This window comes from Carica papaya, chromosome 3 (genome assembly GCF_054855325.1).
Source record: "Carica papaya isolate Zhongbai chromosome 3, ASM5485532v1, whole genome shotgun sequence".
In the NCBI taxonomy this organism is placed as follows: Eukaryota; Viridiplantae; Streptophyta; class Magnoliopsida; order Brassicales; family Caricaceae; genus Carica; species Carica papaya.
This window is the reverse complement of record NC_142311.1, coordinates 28,377,483-28,394,510: the sequence shown is the minus strand read 5'-3', so window position 1 is coordinate 28,394,510 and position 17,028 is coordinate 28,377,483. Positions and strand designations below refer to the sequence as shown.

The following is a 17,028-nucleotide window of genomic DNA, read 5'->3' as shown; positions in this document are numbered from 1 at the left end:
AAAATAGAGTTGTCGCAGGCGGTCTGTTCATCTGTGCATGAGTCGAGATGCCTTAGCATTTTGCTTGATATTAGAACTAGAAATAGAGGTGCGGTGTGCGCGCACAATAAAATAAATGATGAGATGGGAGAGGGAAGGAGAAGTGGTATATGTATTTGCAGTGCGGAATGGAAGGGGTTCGATCATACCAGCACTAATGCATCAGATCCCATCGAACTTCGTAGTTAATCGTGCTTGGGCGAGAGTAGTACTAGGATGGGTGATCTCCTAGGAAGTTCGCATGTTGCACCCTTTTTTTTGCAGATGGGGCGTTACGCGGGACTAGAGCGATAGTCACTGGTTAATTCGCAAACATGAGTCACGGCGCCGGAGCATTTTGCTTAATACTATTCGTGCATTCAATTATAACCCACTACGTGATAAGATTATTATTACGAGCATCTTACATAGTAGAACAACAAAAAAGGAGGTGCGGCGGGCGATCCGTTCATATGGGCATGAGTCGAGGTGCTAGGGCATTTCACTCGATATTAGAACTAGAAGCAGAGATGAGTTGTGGCACAGCGAAATAAATGACAGGAAGGGAGAGGGAAGGAGAAGTGGTATATGTCTTTGCTGCGCAAATTAGAAGGGGTGTGATCATACCAGCACTAGTTCAACGGATCCCATTAGAACTCTGTAGTCAAGCGTGCTTGGGCGAAAGTAGTACTAGGATGGGTGACCTCTTGGGAAGTGCTCGTGTTGCACCCTTCTTTCTTTAGATAGGACATTAAATGTTATGCGGGACCCGAGCGACGGTCCACCTGGGTATTTTGCTTAATATTTTTTGCACATTCAATTAAAACCAATTACGCTATAAGAGTGTCATTGCGAGTACTTTACATAATATAATAAAACAAAACGAGGTGCGGTGGGTGATCCATTCATATGGGCATGAGTCGAGGCGCCGGGGCATTTTGCTTAATATTAGAACTAGAAGAAGAGGTGAGGTGCGCGCACAGTGAATCAAATGACAAGAGGGGAGAGGAAAGTAGAAGGGGCATATGTATTTGCGGCGCAAACAAGAAAGGGTGCGATCATACCAGCATTAGTTCACCGGATCCCATCAGAACTCTGCAGTTATGCGTGCTTGGGCGAGAATAGTACTAGGATGGGTTACCTCCTGGGATGCTCTCAGCTCTCGTGTTACATCCTTCTTTTCTTAGACTGGGCGTTAAACGTTACACGGGACTGGAGCAACGGTCCACCGGTTCATTCACAAATATGAGTATTGGTGCCAGGGCATTTTGTTTAATACTTTTCGTGCATTCAATTAAAGCCCATGACATGATAAGAGTGTCTGCGAGTATATTACATAGTAGAACAACAAAAAACGAGAAGCAGTGGTGACCTCCTGGGAAGTCCTTGTGTTGCGCCTATTTTTTTCAGATGGGGAGTTCGACATTACGCGCGGTTGGAACTATGGTCCGCTGGTTTATTCGCAAATGTGAGTCATGGCGCCGAGACATTTTACTTGATATTAGAACGAGAAGGAGAGGTGCAGTGTACACGCACAAGGAAACAAATAACAGGAGGGGGTAGGGGAGGAGAAGGAGTGTATATATTTACAGCGCGAAATGAAACAGGTGCGATCATACCAGCACTAATGCACTGGATACCATCACAACTCCGTACTTAAGTGTGCTTGGGAAAGAGTAGCACTAGGATGGGTGACCTCTTAGGAAGTCCTCGTGTTTCACCCATTTTTTTGCAGATGGGTCCTTCTACGTTATGCGCGACTAGAACAATGGTTCGCTGGTTTATTCACAAATGTGAGTCACGGTGCTGGGACATTTTACTTGATATTAGAACGGGAAGGAGAGGTGCAGTCTGCACGCACAAGGAAACAAATGAGGGAAGGAGGGAGGGAAGGAGAAGGAGTTTATGTGTTTACAGTGCAGAATCAAAAAGGTGCGATCATACCAGTACTAATGCACCGGATCCCATCAGAACTCCGCAGTTATGCTTGGGCGAGAAGAGGACTAGGATGGGTGATCTCCTCGTGTTGCACTCATTTTTTTGCAAATGGGACCTTCAACGTTACGCGCGACTAGAACTATGGTCCGCTGGTTTATTCGCAAATGTGAGTCATGGTGCCGGGACATTTTACTTGATATTAGAACAAGAAGAAGAGGTGCAGTGTGCACGCACAAGGAAATAAATGACGGGAGGGGGGAGGGAAGTAGAAGGAGTGTATGTATTTGCAGCGCATAATGGAACAGGTGCCATCATGCCATCATTAATTCACTGGATCCCATCAGAACTCCGCAGTTAAATGTGCTTGGGCGAATGTAGTACTAGGAGTTGTGAACTCCTGGGAAGTCCTTGTGTTTCACCTATTTTTTTCAAATGGGGCGTTCGACGTTAAGTGCGACTGAAAATATGGTCCGTTGGTTTATTCGCAAATGTGAGTCACGATGCCGGATCCCATCAAAGCTCCGTAGTTATGTGTGCTTGGGCCAGAGTAGTACTAGGATGGGTGACCTCCTGGGAAGTACTCGTGTTGCACCCATTGTTTTGCAGATGGAATGTTCGACGTTACACGTGACTAGAACTATGGTCCGCTAGGTATTCGCAAATGTGAGTCACGGTGCAGATGTATTTTACTTGATATTAGAACGAGAATGAGAGGTACAGTTTGCACGCACAAGGAAACAAATGATGGGAGGGGGGGAGGAAAAAAGAAGGAGTGTATGTATTTGTTGCGCGGAATGAAATAGGTGCGATCATACAAGGACTAATACACCGGATCCCATCAGAACTACGCATTAAAATGTGCTTGGGCAAGAGTAGTACTAGGATGGGTGACCTCCTCGGAAGTACTCGTGTTACACCCATTTTTTTGAAGATGGGTCGCTCGACGTTACGCGCGACTGGAACTATGGTCTGTTGATTTATTCGCAAATGTGAGTCACGGCACCGGTGCATTTTACTTGATATTAGAAGGAGAAGAGGAGGTGCAGTGTGCACGCACAAGGAAACAAATGACGGGAGGGTGGAGGGAAGGAGAAGGAGTGTATATATTTACAGCGCAGAATGAAATAGGTGCCATTATACCATCACTAATTCACCGGATCCCATCAGAACTTCATAGTTAAATGTGCTTGGGTGAGTGTAGTACTAGGAGTGGTGACCTCCTGGGAAGTCCTGGTGTTGCACTCATTTTTTTGCAGATGGGTCGTTGGACGTTACGCGCGACTGGAACTATGGTCCACTAGTTTATTCGCAAATGTTAGTTAAGGTGCCGGAGTATTTTACTTGATATTAGAAAGAGAAGTAGAGGTGCAGTGGGCACGCACAAGGAAACAAATGATGGGAGGGGGGAGGGACGGAGAATGAGTGTATGTATTTCCAGCGTGGAATGAAACAAGTCCGATCATACTAGCACTAATTCACCGGATCCCATCAAAACTCCACAGTTAAGTGTGCTTGGGCGAGAGTAGTATTAGGATGGTTGACCTCCTGTGAAGTATTCGTGTTGCACCCATTTTTTTGCAGATTGTTTGACGTTACGCGTGACTGGAACTATAGTCCGCTGATTTATTCGCAAATGTGAGTCATGGCGCCATTGCATTTTACTTGATATTAGAACGAGAAGGAGATGTGCATTTTGCACGCACAATGAAACGAATGATGGGAGGGTGGAGGGAAGGAGAAGATGTGTATATATTTGCGGCGCGGAATGAAATAGGTGCCATCATACCATCACTAATTCACCCGATCCCATCGTAACTCCGCAGTTAAATGTGTTTAGGCGAGTGTTGTACTAGGAGTGGTGACCTCCTGGGAAGTCCTTGTGTTTCATCTATTTTTTTCATATGGGGCATTCGACGTTAAGTGCCACTGAAACTATGGTCCGCTGGTTTATTCGCAAATGTGAGACATGACACTGAGGCATTTTATTTCATATTAGAACGAGAAGAAGAGCTGCAGTGTGCACGCACGAAGAAACAAATGACGGGAGGGTGGAGGGAAGGAGAAGGTGTGTATGTATTTGCAGCGCAAAATGAAACTGGTGTGATCATACCAACACTAATGCACTGAATCACATCAGAACTCTGCAGTTATACGTGTTTGGGGGAGAGTAGTACTAGGATGGGTGACCTCCTGGGAGGTACTCTTGTTGCACCCATTTTTTTCCAGATGGATCGTTCGACGTTACGCATGACTGGAACTATGGTCCGCTGTTTTATTCGCAAATGTGAGTCACGGTGCTGAGGCATTTTACTTGATATTAAAATGAGAAGAAGAGTTAGAGTGTGCACGCACAAGGAAACAAATGACGGGAGGGGGGAGGGAAGGAGAAGGAGTGTATGTATTTGAAGCGCCGAATGAAATAGGTGCCATTATACCATCACTAATTCACCGGATCCCATCAGACCTCCACAGTTAAGCGTGCTTGGGCGAGAGTAGTATTAGGATGGGTGACCTCCTGGGAAGTACTCGTGTTGCACCCATTTTTTTACAGATGGGTTGTTTTACGTTACGCGCGAGTGGAACTATGGTTCACTGGTTTATTCGTAAATGTGAGTCAAGGCGCCGGTGTATATACTTGATACTATAAAAAGAAGCAGAGGTTCAGTGTGCACGCACAAGGAAACAAGTGACAGGACGGGGGGGGAAGGAAAAAGAGTGTATGTATTTGCAGCGCGGAATGAAACAGGTGCGATCATACCAGAACTAATTCAACGGATCCCATCAGAACTTTGCAGTTAAGTGTACTTAGGCGAGAGTAGTATTAGGATGGGCGACCTCCTGGAAAGTACTCGTGTTGCACCCATTGTTTTGCAGATGGGTCGTTCGATATTATGCATGACTGGAACTTTGATCCACTGGTTTATTCGTAAATGTGAGTTACGTCGCCGATGCATTTTACTTAATATTAGAACGAGAAGGAGAGGTGCAGTGCACACACACAAGGAAACAAATAATGGGAGGTGGGAGGAAATGAGAAGGAGTGTATATATTTGTAGCGTGAAATGAAACATGTGCGATCATACTAGCACTAATTCATTGGATCCCATTAGAACTCCGCATTTAAATCTACTTGGGTGAGAGTAGTACAAGGAGGTGTGACCTCCTCGGAAGTACTCATGTTGCATCCATTTTTTTGCAGATGGTCGCTCGATGTTAAGCGCGACTCGAACTATGTTCCGCTGGTTTATTCACAAATGTGAGTGACGGTGCCGAGGCATTTTACTTGATATTAGAACGAGAAGCAGAGGTGCAGTGTGCACGCACAAGGAAACAAATAACGGGAGGGGGGAGGGAAGGAGAAGGAGTGTATGTATTTGCAGCGCTGAATGAAACAGGTGCTATTATACCATCACTAATTCACCAGATACCATCAGAACTCCGAAGTTAAGTGTGCTTGGGTGAGAGTAGTATTTGGATGGGTGACCTATTGGAAAATACTCATGTCGCACCTATTTTTTTACAGATGGGTCGTTCAATGTTACGCGCGACTGGATCTATGGTCCGCTGGTTTATTCGCAAATGAGATCATGGCACCGATGCATTTTACTTAATATTAGAACGAGAAGTAGATGTGCAGTGTGCTCGCATAAGGAAACAAATGACGGGAGGGGGGAGGGAAGAAGAAGGAGTGTATTTATTTACAGCGCAGAATGAAACAGGTGCGATCGTACTAGCACTAATGCACTGGATCCCATCAGAACTCTGCATATAAGTGTGCTTGGGCAAGAGTAGTACTAGGATGGGTGACCTCCTGGAAAGTCCTCGTATTGCAACCGTTTTTTTACAGATGGGTCGTTCTACGTTACGCGCGACTGGAACTATGGTCTGCTGGTTTATTCGCAAATGTGAGTCACGGCGCAGGGTCATTTTACTTGATATTATAACGAGAAGGAGAGTTGCAGTGTGTATACACAAGGAAACAAATGACGGGATGGAGGATAGAAGGAGAAGGAGTGTATGTATTTGCAGTGAAGAATGAAACATTTGCGATCAGAACTCCGGAGTTAAGTGTGTTTGGGCGAGAGTAGTACTAGGATGGGTGACCTCCTAGGAAGTCCTCGTGTTTCACCCATTTTTTTACAGATGGGTCCTTCGACATTACGCGCAATTGAAACTATGGTCCGCTGGTTTATTTGTAAATGTGAGTCACGGCACCGGAGTATTTTACTTGATATTAGAACAAGAAGGAGAGGTGCAATGTCCATGCACAATGAAACAAATGACTTGAGAGGGGAGGGAAGGAGAAGGAGTGTATGTATTTGCATCGTAGAATGACACAGGTGCAATTATACCAGCACTAATGCACCAAATCCTATTAGAACTCCGTAGTTAAGTGTTCTTGGGCGAGAGTAGTACTAGAATGGGTGACCTCCTAGGAAGTTCTCGTGTTGCACCTATTTTTTTACAGATGGATCATTCGACGTTACGCGTGACTGGAACTATGGTCCACTGGTTTATTCATAAATGTGAGTCACGGTGCGAGGTCATTTTACTTGATATTAAAACGAGAAAGAGAGGTGCAGTTTGCATGCATAAGGAAACAAATGACGGGACGGGGGAGGGACGAAGAAGGAGTCTATGTATTTGCAGCGTAGAATGAAACAGGTGCCATTATACCATTACTAATTCACCGGATCCCATCCTAACTCCGCAGTTGAATGTTCTTTAGCGAGTGTAGTACTAGAAGTCGTGACCTCCTTGGAAGTCCATGTGTTGCACCTATTTTTTTCAGATGGGGCGTTCGACATTACGCGCGACTAGAACTATGGTCCACTGGTTTATTTGCAAATGTGAGTCATGGCACCGAGACATTTTACTTGATATTAGAACGAGAAGTAGAAGTGCAGTGTGCACGCACAAAGAAACAAATGACGGGAGGGGGGAGGGAAGGAGAAGGAGTGTATGTATTTCTAGCGTAGAATAAAACAGGTGCCATTATACTATCACTAATTCACCGGATTCCATTAGAACTCCGAAGTTAAATGTGCGTGGGCGAGTGTAGTAATAGGAGTTGTGAACTCCTGGGAAGTCCCGGTGTTGCACCCATTTTTTCGCAGATGGGTCGTTCGACGTTGCGCACGACTGGAACTATGTTCCGCTGGTTTATTCGCAAATGTGAGTGACGACATCGGAATGTTTTACTTGATATTAGAATGAGAAGGAGAGCTGCAGTGTGCACGCACAAGGAAACAAATGACGGAAGGGGGGAGGAAAAGAGAAGGAGTATGTGTATTTGCAGCGCAGAATGAAACAGATGCCATTATACCATCAATAATTCACCAGATCCCATCAGAACTCCGCAGTTAAGTGTGCTTGGGCGAGAGTAGTACTAGGATAGGTGACCTCTTGGGAAGTCCTCGTGTTTCAACCATTTTTTTGCAGATTGGTCGTTCGACCTAAACTATGGTCTACTGGCTTATTCGCAAATGTGAGTCACGATGCCAGGGCATTTTACTTGATATTAGAACGAGAAAGAGTGGTGCAGTGTGCACGCACCAGGAAACAAATGACGGGAGGGGGGAGAGAAGGAGAAGGAGTGTATGTATTTACAGCACAGAATAAAAAAGGTGCGATCATACCAGCACTAATGCACCGGATCCCTTCAGAACTCTGCTGTTAAGTGTGCTTGGGCAAGAGTAGAACTAGGATGGGTGAACTCGTGGAAGTACTCGTGTTGCACCCATTTTTTTTCAGATGGGTCATTTGATGTTACGCGCGACTGGAGCTATGGTCCGCTGGTTTATACACAAATGCGAGTCACGGTGTGGGGGCATTTTAATCGATATTAGAATGAGAAGGAGAGGTGCAGTGTGCACACACAAGGAAACACATGACGGGAGGGGGGAGGGAATGAGAAGGAGTGTATGTATTTACAAAGCGGAATAAAACAGGTGTAATCATACCATCACTAATGCACCGGATCCAATCAGAACTCCGCATTTAAGTTTGCTTGGGCGAGAGTAGTTCTAGGATGGGTGACCTCCTCGGAAGTACTCGTGTTGCACCCATTTTTTTGCAGATGGGTTGTTCGACTTTACGCGCGACTGGAACTATGGTCCGCTGGTTTATTCGCAAATGTGAGTCACGGCGCAGGGTCATTTTACTTGATATTATAACGAGAAGGAGAGTTGCAGTGTGCATGCACAAGGAAACAAATGACGGGAGGGGGGATGGAAGGAGAAGGAGTATATGTATTTGCAATGCAGAATGAAACATTTGCGATCATAACATCACTAATTCACCAGATCAAATTAGAACTCTGGAGTTAAGTGTGCTTGGGCGAGAGTAGTACTAGGATGGGTAACCTCCTAGGAAGTCCTCGTGTTTCACCAATTTTTTTACAGATGGGTCCTTCGACATTACGCGCGACTGAAACTATGGTCTGCTGGTTTATTCGCAAATGTGAGTCACGGTGCCGGAGCGTTTTATTTGATATTAGAACAAGAAGGAGAGGTGCAGTGTCCACGCACAATGAAACAAATGACTTGAGGGAGGAGGGAAGGAGAAGGAGTGTATGTATTTGCATCGTAGAATGACACAGGTGCAATTATACCAGCACTAATGCACCGGATCCCGTTAGAACTTCGTAGTTAAGTGTTCTTGGGCGAGAGTAGTATTAGAATGGGTGACCTCCTAGGAAGTTCTCGTGTTGCACCTATTTTTTTACAGATGGGTCGTTCGACGTTACGTACGACTGGAACTATGGTCCGCTGGTTTATTCGCAACTGTGAGTCACGGCGCGAGGTCATTTTACTTGATATTAGAACGAGAATAAGAGGTGCAGTTTGCACGCACAAGGAAACAAATGACGGGAGGGGGGAGGGACGGAGAAGGAGTTTATGTATTTGTAGTGTAGAATGAAACAGGTGCCATTATACGATCACCAATTCATCGGATCCCACCCTAACTCCATAGTTAAATGTTCTTTAGCGAGTGTAGTACTAGAAGTCGTGACCTCCTTGGAAGTCCATATGTTGCACCTATTTTTTTCTTATGGGGTGTTCGACATTACGCGCGACTAGAACTATGGTCCGCTGGTTTATTTGCAGATGTAAGTCACGGCACCAAGATATTTTACTTGATATTAGAACGAGAAGCAGATGGAAAGAGAAGGAGTGTATGTATTTGCAGCGCAAATGAAACAGGTGCAATTATACCATAACTAATTCACTGGATCCCATTAGAACTCCGCAATTAAATGTGCGTAGGCGAGTGTAGTACTAGGAGTTGTGACCTCCTGGGAAGTCCCCGTGTTGCACCCATTTTTTCGCAGATGGGTCGTTCGACGTTACGCACGACTGGAACTATGCTCCGCTGGTTTATTCGCAAATGTGAGCGATGACACCGGAACATTTTACTTGATATTAGAACGAGAAGGAGAGGTGCAGTGTGTGTGCACAAGGAAACAAATGACGGAAGGGGGGAGGGAAAGAGAAGGGGTGTGTGTATTTGCAACGTGGAATGAAACAGATGCCATTATACCATCAATAATTCATCGGATCCCATCAGAACTCCGCAGTTAAGTGTGCTTGGGCGAGAGTAGTACTAGGATGGGTGACCTCTTGGGAAGTGCTCGTGCTTCAGCCATTTTTTTGCAGATTGGTCGTTCAACGTTACGCGCAACCTGAACTATGGTCCACTAGTTTATTCGCAAATGTGAGTCACGACGTCGGGGCATTTTACTTGATATTAGAACGAGAAAGAGTGGTGCAGTGTGCACGCACCAGGAAACAAATGACGGGAGGGGGGAGAGAAGGAGAAGGAGTGTATGTATTTGCACCGCAGAATAAAAAAGGTGCGATCATACCAGCACTAATGCACTGGATCCCTTTAGAACTCTGCTGTTAAGTGTGCTTGGGCGAGAGTAGTACTAGGATGGGTGACCTCGTGGGAAGTACTCGTGTTGCACCCATTTTTTTTTAGATGGGTCGTTTGATGTTACGCGCGACTGGAGCTATGGTCCTCTAGTTTAAACGCAAATGCGAGTCACGGCGTGGGGGCATTTTAATCGATATTAGAACGAGAAGGAGAGGTGCATTATACACACACAAGGAAACAAATGACGGGAGGGGGGAGGAAATTAGAAGGAATGTATGTATTTATAGAGCGGAATAAAATAGGTGTGATCATACCATCACTAATGCACCGGATCCAATCAGAACTCCGCATTTAAGTTTGCTTGGGCAAGAGTAGTTCTAGGATGGGTGACCTCCTCAGAAGTACTCGTGTTGCACCCATTTTTTTGCAGATGGGTTGTTCGACTTTACGTGCGACTGGAACTATGGTCCGCTGGTTTATTCGTAAATGTGAGTCACGGCTCCGGGGCATTTTACTTGATATTAGAACGAGAAGCAGAGATGCAGCGTGCACGCAGAATGAAACAGGTAATTGCAGCGCAAAATGAAACAGGTTCCATTATACCATCACTAATTCACCGGATCCCATCAGAACTCTGCAGTTAAATGTGCTTGGGTGAGTATAGTACTAGGAGTGGTTACCTCCTGGGTAGTTCTCGTGTTGCACCTATTTTTTTCAGATGGGGCGTTCAACATTTCGTGCGACTGGAACTATGCTCTGCTTATTTATTCGTAAATGTGTGTCATGGCGCCAGGGCATTTTACTTGATATTAGAACGAGAAGAAGAGGTGCAATGTGCACCCACAAGGAAACAAATTATGGGAGGGGGGAGGGAAGGAAAAAGAGTGTAGGTATTTGCATCGCAGAATGAAACATGTGCCATTATACCATCACTAATGCATTGGATCCCATCAGAATTCCGCAGTTAACTGTGTTTGGGCGAGTGTAGTACTAGCAGTGGTGGCCTCCTGGGAAGTCCTAGTGTTGTACCTATTTTTTTCAGATGGGGCATTCGACGTTACGCGTAACTGGAACTATGGTCCGCTGGTTTATTCGCAAATGTGAGTCACGACGACGGAGTATTTTTTCATATATTAGAACGAGAAGGAGAGGTGCAGTGTGCACACACAAGAAAACAAATTACAAGAATCGGGGAGAGAATGAGATGGAGTGTATGTATTTGCAGTGTGGAATGAAATAGGTGCAATTATACCATCACTAATTCACTGGATCCCGTCAGAACTCCGCAGTTAAGTGTGCTAGGGCGAGAGTAGTACTAGGATGGGTATTCTTCTGGGAATCCTCGTGTTGCACCAATTTTTTTACAGATGGGTCGTTCGACGTTATGCGCGATTGGAACTATGATCCGCTAGTTTATTCGTAAATGTGAGTCATGGTGCCGGAGCATTTTACTTGATATTAGAACGAGAAGGAGAGGTGCAGTGTGCAGAAACAAATGACAGGAGGGGGGAGGGAAGGAGAATGAGTGTATGTATTTGTAGCACAGAATGAAACAGGTGCTATTAGACCATTACTAATTCACTGGATCCCATCAGAACTCCGCAGTTAAATGTGTTTGGGCGAGTGTAGTACTAGGAGTGGTGACCTCTTGGGAAGTCCTCGTGTTGTACCCATTTTTTTCAAATGGATTGTTCGACATTACGCGCGACGGGAACTATGGTCCACTGGGTTATTCGCAAATATGAGTCACGACGTTGGGATATTTTACTTGATATTAGAACGAGAAGCAGAGGTGCAGTGTGCACGCACAAGAAAACAAATGACGGGAGCGGGGATGGAAGGAAAAGGTTTGTGTGTTTTTGAAGTGCGAAATGAAATAGGTGCAATCATACCAGCACTAATGCACCAGATCCCATTAGAACTCCGTAGTTAAGTGTGCTTTGCCGAGAGTAGTACTCGGATGGGTGACCTCCTGGGAAGTCCTCGTGTTGCACCCATTATTTTTCAAATGGGTCGTTCGACAATACGCCTGAATGGAATTATGAACCGCTGGTTTATTCGCAAAGGTGAGTCATGGTGCCGGGGCATTTTACTTGATATTAGAACGAGAAGGAGAGATGCAGAGTGCACGCACAAGGAAACAAATGACCGGAGGGAGGATGGAAGGAGAAAGAGTGTATGTATTTATAGTGCAGAATGAAACATGAGCGATCATACCAGCACTAATGCAACGGATTCTATCATAACTCCGCAGTTAAGGGTGCTTGGGCGAGAGTAGTACTAGGATGGGTGACCTCCTACGAAGTTCTTATATTTCACCCATTTTCTTAGGAAGTCCTCGTGTGTCACCCATTTTTTTTTTATGGATCGTTCGACGTTATGCGCGATGGGAACTATGGTCCGCTGGTTTATTCGCAAATGTGAGTCATGACGTTTTGCAGGTCCTCAGAAAAAAGAAGATATATGCAAAGATGAGTAGGTGTAGATTCTGGCTTGAGTAGACCGCCTTCTTAGGACACATCATATCGAAGGAAGGAGTATCAATTAATCCCGAAAAGGTTGAAGCGGTACTTGGCTGGGAGAAGTTGACATCAGTTAAGGAAATCTGTAGCTTCCTAGGAATGGCAGGTTATTATCACAGGTTCTTCAAAGGATTCTCTAGTCTAGCGGCTCCCCTAACCCGACTCACAAAGAAAAATGCCAAGTTCGAATGGAACGAAGATTGCGAAAGAAGTTTTTCAGAATTAAAGAAGCGGCTGACTACTGCACCCGTGTTGGCTTTACTGAGTGGATCGGGGGGATATACAGTTTATAGTGATGCCTCCTATCTAGGCCTGGGTTGTGTCCTAATGCAGCATGGGAAGGTCATAGCTTATGGGTCCAGACAGTTAAAGAATCATGAGAAGAATTACCCCACCCATGACTTAGAGCTTGCCGCAATCACACACACCTTGAAAACCTGACGCCATTAATTATACGGGGAGACCTTTCAGATCTATACCGCTCATAAGAGTTTGAAACATATATTCACTCAGAAGGATCTCATCATGCGTTAGAGAATGTGGATGGAACTCCTTAAAGACTATGATTGTGATATCTTGTACCATCCAAGTAAGGACAATGTGGTGGCAGATGCTCTCAACAGGTTCGACTTCAGGACCTAAAGAGAGTCACATGTTTGGGCCGCCTGATAGTCCAGCCCGAGTTAATCCAGAGAATAAGAGAAGCCCAGTCAGTTGACCCCGCCCTAGTAGAACGCAAGATCGATACAGAAGAGGGAGCGAGCTAGGAATTCTGAGTATCTGCCGATGGGTTACTCCGGTTCCAAGACAAGGTGTGTGTCCCAGACGACAGTGAGTTAAAGAGAGACATCATGACAGAGTCCCACAGCTCAAAGTTTACCATGCATCCCGAAAGTACCAAAATGTACCAAAGCATGCGACCCCAGTTTTGGTGGAATGGGATGAAGAGAGACATAACCGACTTTGTATCCAAATGTTTGGTATGTCAATAGGTCATGCCAGAGCATCAGTGCCCAGGTGGGCTACTTCAGCCTTTCCCGATCCTGGAGTGGAAGTGGGAACACATCACCATAGACTTCGTAACGGGATTACCCATGGCACGTTCAAGACATGACGCCATCTGGGTAATTGTTGACCGGCTTACCAAGTCTTCCCACTTCTTGGCCATCAGGATGATCGACCCCTTGGACAAGTTGGCAAGAATGTATATCCGGGAAATAGTCAGATTTCATGGAGTTCTAGTGACAGTGGTATCTGACAGGGACCCCAAGTTCACTTCTCGGTTTTGGAGTAGCTTTCAGCAAGCCATGGGAACAAAGCTGTCTCTCAGTACTGCCTTCCATCTTCAGACTGATGGACAATCAGAAAGAACAATTCGTACACTTGAGGATATGCTCCGAGCTTGTGTCCTTGACTCTGGGGGCCATTGGGACAACCATTTACCTCTGATAGAGTTTGCCTACAACAACAGCTTCCAAGAGAGCATCGGCATTGCTCCATATGAGGTGTTATATGGGCGCCCATGCAGATCTCTGATTTATTAGGAAGAAGTGGGTGATAGAAGATTGTTCGGTTCAGAGTTGCTAGAGGAGACCACGTCTAAAATAGTTAAAATAAGAAAGAACATTCAGACGGCTCAGAGTAGGCAGAAGAGTTATGCGGACACCCGGAGGAAAGATCTAGCATTTGAGAAAGGCGACCGGGTGTTCCTTAAGGTCACTCCTTTCAAGGGAATTAGTAGGTTTGGCAGGAGGAAAAAACTGAACCCCCGATTTATTGGACGTTTTGAAATCTTAGACAGGATTGGTACTGCTGCCTACGGACTAGCACCGCCTCCAGAGCTTTCCAAGGTCCACAATGTGCTCGATGTATCCATGCTACGTAATTACAACCCGGACCCCTCTTATGTCTTGGCTCATGAACCGCTCCCACTCCAAGCGGACTTATCTTATGAGAAAGTCCCAGTCGGTATCACGGACCGAAAGAGTAGAATACTCTGCAACTGAAAAATATCATTTGTAAAGGTAGTGTGGCAGAACCACTCGCCAAGGGAGGCTACCTGGGAGTTAGAATCAGATTTTAGAGCCTAGTATCCCCATTTGTTCGACCAAGAGTAAGAGGCAAATTTGGGGGACCAAATTTCTTTAAGGAGGGGAGAGTTGTAACACCCAAAATTTGTATTTTTTATTATTTAATTTATTTTAATTTTTATTAGAATTTTTGTTTAATTTTATTCTATTTTAATATTTAATTTATAAAATTTTAATTTAATTTAATTTAATTTAATAGAAATAATAATAATAATAATAATAAATTAGGGTAAAATTATTTTTTGGATTTAATTGAAATAGATTTTAGGAAAAAATGGTGAAAATTTGGATTCTGGGGTATTTTTGAAAAGAAAAGCGAAAACTGGGGGGTCAAAACATAATTTAAAAAAGTTGTGCCACGTCAGCAGTCCGTTCAGCAGCCCCGGCCAACCAGAACACGCCGCGTGGCAAGGACACTGACGCGGGAGGCCACGCGGGACGGAGCCGCGTGGGCGATCTGCGTGCACGCGATCGAACGGTCCAGATCTCACGCACATGGATGACCCAGATCTCACGCGTGCGGACGGCCCAGATTGAATCACGCACAGATGGCCCAGATCGTATCGCGATGGACGGTCCAGATTTATTTCCATTTTAATCGCAATCGAACGGTCCAGATTAAATCGTGATGGACGGCTGAGATTAAAAGGAAAAGGTTATAAATAACCTCACCCACACCCAACCCCAAACCCTAGCCGCCAGTACCCTCGCTAGAGAAGAAGAACCAGTCACCGGAGGAACCCACCGCTGCCACCCGCCGCTGCACCAGAGGATTTTTCGACCACCAAACAAGGTAAATTTTCTCTCATTGGCTCATTTTTCGATGCTAAATCTGCCTATGGCCAAATCGGAGCCAATCCATCGGCCAATCGGCCAAAAAATACCGCCAAAGTCCAGCAGCGCCGTCGCGGCTTCCCTCAATTTTTACCTCCGATGAGGCCCTTCTCGGTTCCCGTTCGATGCAATTTTTACACCACTGTGATCACTGTCCTTTTTTCTACAGGTTGACCGGAGCAAAACATTAAATCACGACTCGTGCCGAAGAAGCTGCCGCACCTGAGAGCTCCGCCGTCGGTAAGTCTCGATTTTTCGTGATTTTTGGGCCCACCGAGGGCCGTAGGATTGTTTTATCGCAGGAATCAATGCAAATTGGGCCGAAAACGGCCAACCCGAGGTGGATCGCCGCCGTCAGCGGCAGTGCCGACGCCGGAGCACGGCGGAGCCGCTGTGATGGAATTCCAATATTGGCCGAAAAGGCCCTTGGTCTAATTTGGAATTTTTTTTAGGACACGTGCAGGTACCGGAAGCATGTTTCAGTTTCTAGGAGAAAATTCAGGGAATCTAGGGACTGCATGTAGGCGCAGTGTAAAGTCGATTTCAGACCCCGAAATAAGTAAGGATCTCTCACCTTATTTCCTATCACGGTACTAAAGTTCAATAAATGATAAAACAGTATTCGTGAAATTAATGGATGTGTATAATTAAATAAGGTTGCTAATGGAGCCCAAATCTAGTGTATTTGTAGGTCAGTTGTTGTTTGATCTATTTTACAGTTTTAAATGCAGTGTGGTACTTGATGTGGTTATTTTATGATTTCATATGCATGAATCCCGGTTTCATTTATTATTGTTTGAATTATGGTGAACTCGATGTTGTGTCGTCTTGCTTGGTGTTCATTATTGGTTTACGTATTTATGTTTGATTGGATAATTGAGACCAAGAAAAATGGAAAAAGGTATGTGGATTGATAAATTAATAATGTCGACAGCCTCATTAGATATCTTGGGAGATGGTGGACGGACCGGGTCCATAGGGAACCCTACCGGGAACGTGGTCTCTCATATCGAACTGGGTATGGAGACTTTATGTGTTTTGGCGCCCATACCGAACGGGGTATGGGGACGGCCCGTTTCACCCTCATACCGGACGAGGTATTGAGATTTATGGTTTTGGTGCCCATAACGGATCGGGTATGGGGACGGCCCTGGAATCAAGATATTAATGTTGATGGTTCACGTGTAGCGGGGACCCCCTATGGATCCTCATGGATACTAGTAGGCTGGTAAAAGAGGAGAATTGTTGTTTGATTATTGAAGTACAAAAGTATAACATGTGTTATATTACAAAATGTATATGATTTTATGATGGTTATAATGTTGTTGTTTTCATATATTATTTTCATTAATCTCACCGAGGTAAGTGGACAGTAAAGGTTTTTATTATTAATAAATGAGTTTGTTATAAGTTATGCTCTATTGGTTGTTTTTGTTTTCTACCAACCTTTACTTCTGTGGCAGTGAGATAGTGTGATGTCTTTACTGGGTTAGTATAACTCATTCCTTACTTAACCATTTTAGATCAGGAGGACGTGGTTCCCGAGCCCGTTCCGCAGAAAGATGGCGAGTTAGAAGCCTAAAGATTTTATAGTTCTATTTATAGTGTTCATTTCGAGTATTTTCTTTAATTAGCTTATTCTTTTTCACGTTGAATATGTTTATAGTTATTGTGTAAGGGATGTAAATCAGAATTTTTATTTCGCTTCTGCACTTAGAATTTTTAATACATACATTTTTATTTTTATT

At 44.8% G+C, this 17,028-nt stretch overlaps 15 pseudogenes; all 15 read left to right on the top strand.

Annotated features, from left to right (window-relative positions):
- The first annotated feature begins 174 nt into the window (after nt 1-174).
- On the top strand, nt 175-292 carry LOC148267597 (5S ribosomal RNA; annotated as a pseudogene).
- A 339-nt stretch (nt 293-631) lies between these two features.
- LOC148267596 (5S ribosomal RNA) lies at nt 632-750 on the top strand (annotated as a pseudogene).
- Nucleotides 751-1,068: 318 nt separating this feature from the next.
- On the top strand, nt 1,069-1,194 carry LOC148267595 (5S ribosomal RNA; annotated as a pseudogene).
- Nucleotides 1,195-4,052: 2,858 nt separating this feature from the next.
- LOC148267594 (5S ribosomal RNA) lies at nt 4,053-4,171 on the top strand (annotated as a pseudogene).
- A 206-nt stretch (nt 4,172-4,377) lies between these two features.
- Nucleotides 4,378-4,496, top strand: LOC148267593 (5S ribosomal RNA; annotated as a pseudogene).
- Nucleotides 4,497-4,700: 204 nt separating this feature from the next.
- Nucleotides 4,701-4,819, top strand: LOC148267592 (5S ribosomal RNA; annotated as a pseudogene).
- A 530-nt stretch (nt 4,820-5,349) lies between these two features.
- LOC148267591 (5S ribosomal RNA) lies at nt 5,350-5,468 on the top strand (annotated as a pseudogene).
- Nucleotides 5,469-5,673: 205 nt separating this feature from the next.
- On the top strand, nt 5,674-5,792 carry LOC148267590 (5S ribosomal RNA; annotated as a pseudogene).
- Nucleotides 5,793-6,294: 502 nt separating this feature from the next.
- Nucleotides 6,295-6,413, top strand: LOC148267589 (5S ribosomal RNA; annotated as a pseudogene).
- Nucleotides 6,414-7,581: 1,168 nt separating this feature from the next.
- On the top strand, nt 7,582-7,699 carry LOC148267588 (5S ribosomal RNA; annotated as a pseudogene).
- A 206-nt stretch (nt 7,700-7,905) lies between these two features.
- LOC148267587 (5S ribosomal RNA) lies at nt 7,906-8,024 on the top strand (annotated as a pseudogene).
- A 531-nt stretch (nt 8,025-8,555) lies between these two features.
- Nucleotides 8,556-8,674, top strand: LOC148267586 (5S ribosomal RNA; annotated as a pseudogene).
- A 1,135-nt stretch (nt 8,675-9,809) lies between these two features.
- On the top strand, nt 9,810-9,928 carry LOC148267585 (5S ribosomal RNA; annotated as a pseudogene).
- A 1,144-nt stretch (nt 9,929-11,072) lies between these two features.
- Nucleotides 11,073-11,190, top strand: LOC148267584 (5S ribosomal RNA; annotated as a pseudogene).
- Nucleotides 11,191-11,712: 522 nt separating this feature from the next.
- LOC148267583 (5S ribosomal RNA) lies at nt 11,713-11,831 on the top strand (annotated as a pseudogene).
- The last annotated feature ends 5,197 nt before the right edge of the window (nt 11,832-17,028 follow it).